Raw genomic sequence first — 10,666 nt, forward strand, 5'->3', positions numbered from 1 at the left:
ACAAACAGATAGAAGGAGCACCTATGGGATCACCCCTCTCACCGGTCATCGCAAACCTGTACATGGAACACTTTGAAACCAATGCTTTAGACAAGTCAGAACACAAACCCAAACTTTGGCTCAGATATGTTGACGACACCTTTGTAATTTGGCCACACGGGAAGGAAAAACTGGATAGCTTCCTCACACATCTCAACAACTTACACCCCAAAATACAATTCACTATGGAAATAGAAGCCAACAACCAACTTCCCTTCCTTGACGTCCTAATCTACAAAAAACCTGATGGCTCCCTAGGACACACTATCTACCAGAAAAAAACACACACCAACCGCTACTTACATGCACAATCACACCACCACCCTGCACAAATAAACTCTGTAGCCAAGACTCTCATCTCCAGAACCAAACGCCTGGCTGACAAAGACCACTTGACAACTGAGTTACAGAATCTCTCAAATGTGTTAATTGCCAATGGATACCAGCAAAACAGGATTACGAAGCTAATCCAAAAGGAAACACCCCCCAAAAACCAAGACACAGAAGAAAACAATGGCATGGCCCTCCTTCCTTATATCAAGGGCACTACAGATAAAATTAGCAAAATCCTCCATAAACACAATATCAAAACAGCCTTTTGCACCAACCAAAAAAAAATAGCCAATATCCTCAGAAACCCCAAGGATAAAATCCAGTTGGAAAACCAAGGGATCTATGAAATACCCTGCAAAGTCTGCCCAGCCACGTACATTGGACAAACAAACAGACGAATAAATGCACGTATCGCAGAACACAAGAATGCCGTCAAAAAAGAAGAAAAAACTTCCTCTCTTTTCCAACACATGAAAGAAACAGGACACGAAATTAATTTTGCAGATTCCAAATTGCTCTTTAACACGGAACATCACCACAAGAGAATAATCATGGAAGCCATCGAGATAGAGAAACACCCTCACAACATGAACAAGCGTGACGACACATCCCGCTTGCCAGACATCTGGAAATTAGCCCTCCCCACAAAAACTGACACCAGATCCAGAGGCACACAGAACGCCAACACCAATCAACCACACCAGACCCAAACCCAGACCCTCTCCACAGATGAATTACTGACACCATCCAGTAGCCAATCCATGGTGGCACCTCCGGATGCTGCACCCCCCTGCAATCCCTACACAGATCTGGCTGACACAAGCCACAAAACCACAGCTCGCCCCTATACACGAAGCCAAGCCAAAGCACAACTAAGTGCAATACAGCCATCTTCTCAGGAAAACTCTTCACAAAGTTCAAGAGGTCAAGACACAAAGACTTTAGCAACTAATCCACACCTAATGACCCACCTAAGTGGTACTCAGGATATCACTCAAGAAATCACTCAAGGTATCTCTCAAGTAATTAAGGAACAAAAGAAGAAAAGGCACACTAGCCTGGGAACTTCCTCTCTGCCCAGAACATTGGAGGCTAGACACCACACCCCCTCTACAGTATTTATAGGAACTCAAACATTGAGATCCCGCTCTGTTCCAGTAACAAGAAGCCGAAAGCACCAGCCTGAAGATGACGAGTGAGACCTCGTCGAAACGTCGCCTAGACACCCCAACTTTTACACGGGAAGACACCCGAGGACACCAAAACCTGCATTCCTGTACCCGTGAAAATCTACGAAAGCAAATATATATATATATATATATATATATATATATATATATATATATATATATAGGTTACTGTAATTATGACTGTCAAGAAAATCACAAGAAATAAACTACCCACAGGCACTGTGGCCCAAGTATTATCTAAAAACACCACAATGGTTTCCAATCAGCCTGTATGTTAGTAGTTTAAAGTGGGAGGAGGGGGACAAAAACTGTCATCCTTAGAAGAATGGAAATGTTATATTTGGCATAGAATAATAATGCATAAGATTTCATATTCTAAGACAATGTGGGATATATATGTTGCAAAAAAAAAAGGCTTGTTAGAATGGTGGGATAATTAAATTGCTTCAATAGTAGAAGCAAAAAACAAGAATAAATATCAGAATATAAGAAGACTGCTGGAAGTTATGCAGCAAAATTGGGCAGAAATCTAACTGAATGTTATGACTCAAAAATGCTAGAAGTATCAGTTATGATTTGTTGTTGATTAATCTGTGGGTTGTATGAGTGATATGGTATACTTAAAATTTGTTTAACCCATTGGATAGAATTTCCCCCCAAAATTTACCATCTATCTATATAGTATAATATTATATGTAAAGAATACAGGGAAGCTGACTATGACTACATTTTCAGAAATGTTAACCGAGACCATCCTCAATCACAAGAACAGTAAGAATAAATAAAGTACATACCACTGATAAGTTCTCAGCCTTGCGATGATTTACAATCATTCTGACATAATGTCTCTCAAAGGCTTTTTCAGTGTTGTTTCCCATCCTTTGGTCACAACCTACCCTTAATTTCGTTCCTTGCAGAAGCCATGTGATCTATTATTACTGGCACTGCGATCCTCACAGCTGGGCTGGTTGTGGTCTCGAAGACTGTGGTTAAATCCCAGAGCCACTTGCCGGGTCAAGAATTGTAGCCGCATCTGCTTTAAACTTCTAGATATCAACATCTTTGGATTGATTGTCTGTAGCATGGCAGAAAACCCCAAGGAAGATTTCGGATTTCATGGACAGCTGAGATGAGTTAGTTGCTGTAACAATGATTGGCACTGGCAGGCCTCCACTTGAGGGAAGCCGGCAGTGATGTAGCTTTTCATCACCACCAGCAGACATATCACTCTTCATATCAGCACAGAAAAGCAACAGAGAAAAGAGAAAAAGAGGGATGCTGATGGAGTCGTCTGTTAAAGGGATTCCAAAAAGGATAGAATCCCTGCAGTTGTTAATAGCAATCTGGGAATCCCAGCACACTTCTTAATGCAGCTCCAGTCAGGAACGAGGAACAAGAGAAGCTCTTCTTTTCTTACCATGGATTGCAAGCAGCCTAAAATATACAGAAAGAACATTGTATTCACATTCCACCTCCATGCACTTCTGCTCTGCAGATTGAAACAACTTTTTTTGTATTTTTACTTGTGTTGTATTGTGCCCATTACAAACAAACCATCTAGAGTGGCAGGTGTCTGAAATACTACACACACACACAAACCTTTTTGTGGGGTGAAAGCACTCACCGGCACATAGTAACGTCACTTCTTATTTTGCTTTCCATGGCAGCCATTTTGTGGTGGCACCCGAGGCAATATATTTGTAGTGGGTCCAGAACAACATGTAGGAGAGGAGAGGAGAGGAGAGGAGAGGAGAGGAGAGGAGAGGAGAGGAGAGGAGAGATTATTGTATCTGGCAAACATAAATTCTTCAACCGATGGGAAGATTGTATTAGTGCAGTGTTAAATTCCACCCTATGTCTGTCTATATATTTACAGTGGTACCTCGGTTTAAGAATAGCCCTATTTACAAACGATTCGGTTTATGAACTTCACAAAACCAGAAGTAGTGTCCTGGTTTGTGAACTTTACTTCAGTCTAAGAACGGAATCCAAGCTGTGGAAGGGCACTGGTGGCAGGAGGCCTATTAGGGAAAGCGTGCCTCAGTTTAAGAACGTTTTTGGTTTAAGAAGGGACTTCCGAGGTACCACTGTATATCTATCTTACAGCCACTATCCTAGGCATCCTTAAAAAGGTAAAGGGACCCCTGACCATTAGGTCCAGTCGTGACCAACTCTGGGTTGCGGCGCTCATCTCGCTTTATTGGCCGAGGGAGCCGGTGTACAGCTTCCGGGTCATGTGGCCAGCATGACTAAGCTGCTTCTGGCAAACCAGAGCAGCACACAGAAACGCCGTTTACCTTCCTGCCGGAGTGGTACCTATTTATCTACTTGCACTTTTTGACGTGCTTTCGAACTGCTAGGTTGGCAGGAGCTGGGACCAAGCAACAGGAGCTCACCCCGTCACGGGGATTCGAACTGCCAACTTTCTGATCAGCAAGTCCTAGGCTCTGTGGTTTAACCCACAGCGCCACCCACGTCCCTTTAAGCATCCTTACTTCAGAGTAATTACCCTTCAAATCAGCGAGACTTCCTTCTAGGTAAATGAAGGCCACTCAGTCAAGCTGAGCACACAGTGAATGCAACACATAATGGTAGCTTGTGTATGAAGATAATGATGAATTCATTATCTGTGATGAGTCCCTATAATATAGGGCCTATATTCTAATGTAAAAAAGGTAAAAAGGTAAAGGACCCCTGCACAGTTAAGTCCAGTCAAAGGTGACTACGGGATTGGATTGAGACCAATGACCAGGTCAAGCTCTGATCTAAGGTGGGTTGCAAAAGCAGCATTACTACAATGTAAACAAATTAAGAAATGGATGTCCAAATGCATTTTTGGATGCTGAGCAGAAACAGACAGGGCAAAGAAGTCCCAGGTTGCTTGGAACAGATCAAGGGGAGGAGGAGACTTAGAGAGCAGTGGGATGGCGAGAACCTTCAATCCTTGCAACTGCCTCATCGGGGCACAATCTGCTGGGAATAGTTGCTGGGCTTGCTAGGCCTGAGCTGTTTTGTTTCTTTGAATAATTCACTGATACCTTGTGAGTTATTGCTGACTGGATCCTGACACCGGCCTGACAGCGCCATTTTAGCTTTGTCCTCCATGAATTCTTCTAATCCTCTTTTAAAGCCACTCAAATTCATGGCTGCCTTCTGTGGGAGTGAGTTTCAGTTTTCCTATGTGCTGTGTGAAGAAGTACTTTCTTTTATTTGTCCTGAAACTTCCAACATCCAGGTCATTGGATGTTTACCAGTTCTGTTATGAGAGTGGGAGAAAAGAATTTCTCTATCTGCTTTCTGCATCGTGCATAATTTTATAAATTTATGTCAGGCAGTTGCTGGATGCTTGACAGAGAGGTTTATATCCTGCTTATCATTTTGGCTGCATGTCCAGCCATACCCATCTTTCCAGAAACAAGCACATGCTTTCTAAATTTGGTTCTCTTACATTACCTTTGTCCATTTATCTTGCTTATCACCAATTGCTTGCTAATATCCAAGGATTTCTTGGAGATTTCCAGCTGGCTAAATTCCCTTCCCTTCTCCACCCTCTCTCATGCGCTGTGTGGGGAGAACCATGGCCAAAAGAGGAACTGTCTAGTATATACATTTTACAGATTAACAAATAATCCTTGCTCTGCTGATGTCATTCTTAATTGGCCCACACGGTTAGGAACAATTAAAGCTAAATGGCCGCTTGCTGAGAGCTGGCAAAGGAAAACCACTGCAACTTGAGGCATTTGCATTCTCTCTCTGTAAAGTGCATTTACTTTGGTGCTATGCAAAGCTTTTTAATTGCTTGCTATATTAAGAAAAATGGTTTCATTCACAGCAGGGAAATTGGTTTGGGAGGGATAATTTCCTTTTTTTCTTAAAAAAAATTTTTTTTGAGAGAGAGAATTTAGTAGTCACAATAGACCTCTTACTGGGATCTTTGGAGACAGGAATTATTTGGTCTTGAGAAATGGTACAACCGAGACAGACTAAATGGTGCCCAGGCTGCCTCAAGGAGCCTCCTAACATCTCTGTGTTCTTTCCCTTTTCACCAGGCCCCCTTTGCTGTGGATTGTGAGATGCTGCCATTTTCTTTCACCAAGTTCTGCTTCCTCTGTTTCAACCCCGTTATATATTTAGACTACATTAACATATACCACTTAATTACAAGTGTCTCTCAGCAGTGTATAAGAAGCTCAATATAGGGGAAATAAAAATGGAGTTAAAATTGGAAAAATCAGAATTCAGTGCAAATGCCTGCTAGAATATATACAGTGCTTTTGTTTCCTTAAAAAAATGTTTGAGTCATTTTGACTCAAGAAAACCACCATTTTATAGTTCAAATCTGGAAAAATAAATACAGTAAATGGACAAAAGTACAAAGAACATGTGTTACCTCAGATGTCATCCTTTCAAAAATCATGAAGTTACAATCACCACACATCCACATTCCACACTGCTTCACACATTAAACGCTCGCTTCTGCCTGAGACTCAGGAAACAGCGTGACAGGAAATGAGGCCGCCATCGGGGGTAGCAACGGAACTGACGATTCGCTGTGCTAGAGAAGAAACTAATTTTTTAAAAACTTTTAGCTTCTTCTCCCATTAGAGTCACAAAATGTTTATGGGTTTGCATACCCCTGCGTACCCCCAGAAAAAAACTCCCTCTCTCTCTCTCTCTCTCTCTCTCTCTCTCTCTCTCTGTGTGTGTGTGTGTGTTTGTACAAGTCAGGCCTCAGCTGGCAGGGAACTCTATAAAATGGGGCCCAGAAAACTGAACACCTGGCTCCTGGTGGATGAGATCTGTGCATCTGGGCCAATAGCGACTGCCCCAAAGACCCCTAGGATAGGGCATGAATATAAGGAATCAGACAGTCCCTAAGGTATCCTCAACCTGAGTTGTTAAGGGTCTTGTAAAGTAATGCAATAATCCTGAAGCTAGCCTGCTAGCATACGGGCTGCCACTGCACGCTTTTGAATACTGGAGTTATGTGCTGTTAAAGGATTTGTAGTATTCCACCAAGAGGAGCCTGCACAACCTGTGACCCACTAAGCTGAACGAATTCAGCCAACCCCCACTTCCTAATGCTTGTTATCTACATGCACAGCTGGCTCTAGTTGGGAATACTGCTAATGGGGTTGTAACAGGCAGTGGAACATCTTTTGCCATTCTTCAGTCCATATAAAGGAGTCAGCAGCTTTATTCTGTCTTGACCATTTTGCTTTCCAACACATTCACTTCTCATCCCTGTTTTACTGTGTTTTCTTTCTTCTGTACTCCCTGCTGCTGCTCACCTGGCTGTGAGTGTAGGATGGTCACAAGCCCTGCTTTACAAAGGACAGTCCTCTGAAAGTGTCTTCCATTTGATGTGTTGTCTGGTCCTCGTCTGCTTTTAAGGTAAGAAGGGAGATAATGAGTCTTGAGTTTGCCATCTCGAAAGCAGACTAAGCACAGAGGTCCCTAGTCATAGATTTCCCTGGTATAGTTCATGCATTATATTTCTGTTTAGACTATTTTGATGTCTAAATTTGCGACTCAGCATATACAGAGGAATTCATCCTCACGCTGTAACAAATGATCTGTCAGCTCAAGAATTTCTGCTTCCCCAATGGAATGCTTTTAAGCACAGACCCCCATACTGTTTTGGGGGTTCTCCCAACCCTCCACCTGAATTGCAGGAGGCACATGTGAGCATGCGGGGGGAGGAGAGGGTGAAAGCCCCCTTGAGCTAGTGGAAATCCTTGAGTAGGCTCGCCAGAAGGTCCAGTTAGTTGAATCCGGCCCATAAATTAGCATATGCAAACTCTATGCAAATTTGTAGGGTTGGGTTTTTTTGGTCTTTTGTGTTGTGGGGTGATGTATAAGAGGCAACACTGTCCTAATACCTCCACCAAGTGAGGTCCAGCAGGGGAGATACCATGATCAGCGAAGGTCCACTAGAAGCAAGGCCTTTCTTGTTATGGAACCAACATTATGGAATGCCTTCTCCAGGGAAACGTGACAGAGCAAAGAATACTGTGCAGCTGCAAGCAACAGGCTATATTCTGGCTATTTTGAAAAGCATTTGGGCTGAAAGAATACGGTTGTTTTTTTATTGACTCTGCTATTACTGTTTTGAATATCTGCTGGGTTTTATTGCTTTTGCTGTTTTTGCTTGTTCCCTCCTCCAAGTTAGTTGTTGCAGTCTGTTGTGTAATTATTTTTAAAGACTGCAATAGTGTTAGCCTCCTTGGATCAGTCAAGATAAAAAAAATATATAAGAAAAGAAAGCAATCCCCCAACCCAACCTATACATCCACTGGCTGCATCTGTCTCCTACCAACTCTGAGTTAGTCTGGTTTTCCCAACTCCCTCACAATTCCTTTATTCACCTAAGCCTGACCTCCACCTAAGATGTCATGGTCATGTTACAGCATCTGAAAGTATGCCGCCATTACTCATTTGCAGCATGTAGCAATGGGAGAAAGGAGCTTTTTCTGCTGGTCCTTTATTTTCACTCCATGCTTTCTATGCAAAGTTCTAAATTATATCCTGCCTTCCCAAATAATTTTGTGAAAATGAATGATAATGAAATGCAAAATAAAATATGCAAATTGTACCTGTGTATATTGATATAACATTAATCTTTTGCCCTATTACTCGCTGGCTCTTATTTGTTCAACTAAAATTGATATAGAAATAATATTTCAGCTAATTTAGTATCTCTCAATTTTACATTTCATAATATAATCTATTAAGCCAAAGACATTTACAGGGAATTGGCTTAAATCCTTATGTGGTGCAAAGTAGCATCCACGGGATTAATGGCTTAAAGTTAATTGTTTTTGCTAATATTTTATGTGAAATGTCCTGCTCAGCAGAGGTAATGTGACATTTTGCTCACTAGGGATGCTGAGCCAAATTTGCTGAAAGCACAGGCCAGTGAATTCATTAGATCTTCAGGTGCTGATGTCAGCAGTGAATTTTGTATGTTGCTGCTTTCAGGAAAGGGGGAGGGGAGGAGATTCAACTCTGGAATAAGCTATGAAATTTCAGCTGAAATTTTACCAGAAAGGCAAAGAGGCAGAAACAGAAGTACTCTGAAGGCATTGCTCTCACAGATGGCTTTAAAAGGGGATTGGATAAATTAATGGAAGATGGATCCATCAATGACTATTAACCATGACAAGTGGTTCCTGCTACAAATTTCTGCAGTATGTTGAATGCCCTGTTTGTTGTGCCAGCCAGCCTCATCCTTTCCCATGATATATCATTCCATCCCCTCTCTCACACTTTTATTTCCCCTACTCAACAGCCATTTAGCATTTCATGACTACTGAGCATGCTCAGCTCTCAGTGGGACCACACTCCCTTCTGGGCAAATTTACAGGGGCCATTCCAGTGGTGAGTGGGACCAGAGTGGAGCAATAAATATAATATTGACTTTTGTACAGTAGGCTAGTTTCCGTTGCAGATATTAATATTATGCAGCATGAAGCTATTGGATGCATAAAAGCTGACTCCTTTTGGAATAAAAATTGTCCAGACTCATAATCATGATTCAAAGCTTTACTTACCAGAACTTCTTCAAAACAGGTACAAAACCATCAGCGATACATCCATAAAACATATGCCTATCCAAGCATTGGCGGTTCTTCTTAAATATATAACATAATTATAATCAGAGCAAAAATCAATGCCTTGTCTCCTCCTTAGCTTACATTAGCTTGCATCCAGCCTAAGGCTATGCAGTTCCTGGACAGGCATCATTATCACATCCTTTGTTGTCTCTGTGCTGTCCAGAGAAAGACTAACAGGCAACTCCCTTCAAGGGGGCAAATTTGCAGTTGAATACCCTCATGAGATCTAAGGTTAAACACGCATGTGAGAGCTAGCAGAGAACACAAACAATTAATTATCAGCTCAGCTAGAAGATCAGAGAGCACTCCTTTGGCTTAGTATACTCCAATTTTCCAGTGTTGAACCCTTCAGCAATATGTACATACAGGCATTCTCCATTCTAGTGTGCAATCAAACAATTAACTGTTCCTACACACACTCTCACACACCCTTCTGTCCCCCATCCAGGTGTGCAAGAGACATTATCAGAGTTCAAGAACCCATTTCAGCCAGGCAAAAACAGTCAAGGAGGACTCAGAATAAAGGCTTGGGTAGAGAGGGTGTGGATGGGGTGGAAGTGCAGCTTGGGGAGAGTTCAAAGGATCAGACAGAGAGCCCTGGAAGGCTGCTTTTGTCCTCCAAGCCTCCGCAAACAATGCACGGCATATAGTCAAGTATAGGATCTCTTCCAGCTTGTGGGGTGACTGAGAAATGGATACCCACCAGCAGCAGCAAAAATTAAATTGCAATGGTGAATCATATTAATAAGTTTGGGAGCTGCTGTTCTGAAAAGTTATCTGATGAAAAATGTATCATACATCTCTTCATGCTTCATCTCTTTCGGACAGCAAACTGCAATTATTCTTCCTTTCCAAGTCCTTCAAATGATGCCATGCAAATCAATCTTGCCTTGCTGTATTAGCTTTCGGAATAAGTTGCATCCCACACACACAATCCCCAGACATATACCAGCTACAGCAGCTCATCCCAGAGCAGAAATACTAATTTCTTTCAGTACATGGATGACTGGCCTCTGAGAATTCCCTCCAGAGACCAAGGTCAAAAGTGCACCTCGAAAGTGCAGCAAACCTATTACATTTTCTAGGAGCTGGCAATAGAAATGCTGTAGCATAGAAGGACTGACTGGACTTGTATTATATTAATACATTGTAGATTAGCATTGCCCTGACCTGCAACTGGGCAAACAGCCTCACTGAGATATTAGTTCGAAAATGTGCCGCTTTTATAGATGCGTGGAAATTAATATTGGCCCACTGTGTGCTAATACAATTCAATAATGCCAACTGAAATGGAGTGACGTAAGCCCATTCCAATCAGTGGCAGGAAAAAAGGAATGTCTCTCCTAATTTCTAAATCATGTTTCAAAGTTACAGTCTTGCTCACACATTTGTCAAGCAACAGGGGCTTCAAATTGGGGGCTCAGGCAGCCTTTCCAAGGCATCTTATTCTCTGGATTGCCACCCAGGCTGCTTGCTGGCAGAGGGGTC

The 10,666-nt window shown here is 42.2% G+C and overlaps 1 long non-coding RNA gene across 1 annotated transcript; it reads right to left on the reverse strand.

Moving 5' to 3' along the window:
* Window positions 1–1,793: 1,793 nt before the first annotated feature.
* LOC310827589 lies at window positions 1,794–6,252 on the reverse strand. Its single transcript, XR_014556447.1, has 3 exons — window positions 5,953–6,252; window positions 4,601–4,746; window positions 1,794–2,996 (listed from the first exon to the last, which is right to left on the reverse strand). It is a non-coding gene; the product is annotated as an uncharacterized lncRNA (long non-coding RNA).
* Between the last annotated feature and the right edge of the window lie 4,414 nt (window positions 6,253–10,666).

The sequence above is a fragment of the Podarcis gaigeae genome (genome assembly GCF_964106915.1).
Source record: "Podarcis gaigeae genome assembly, chromosome: 11".
Lineage (NCBI taxonomy): Eukaryota > Metazoa > Chordata > Lepidosauria > Squamata > Lacertidae > Podarcis > Podarcis gaigeae.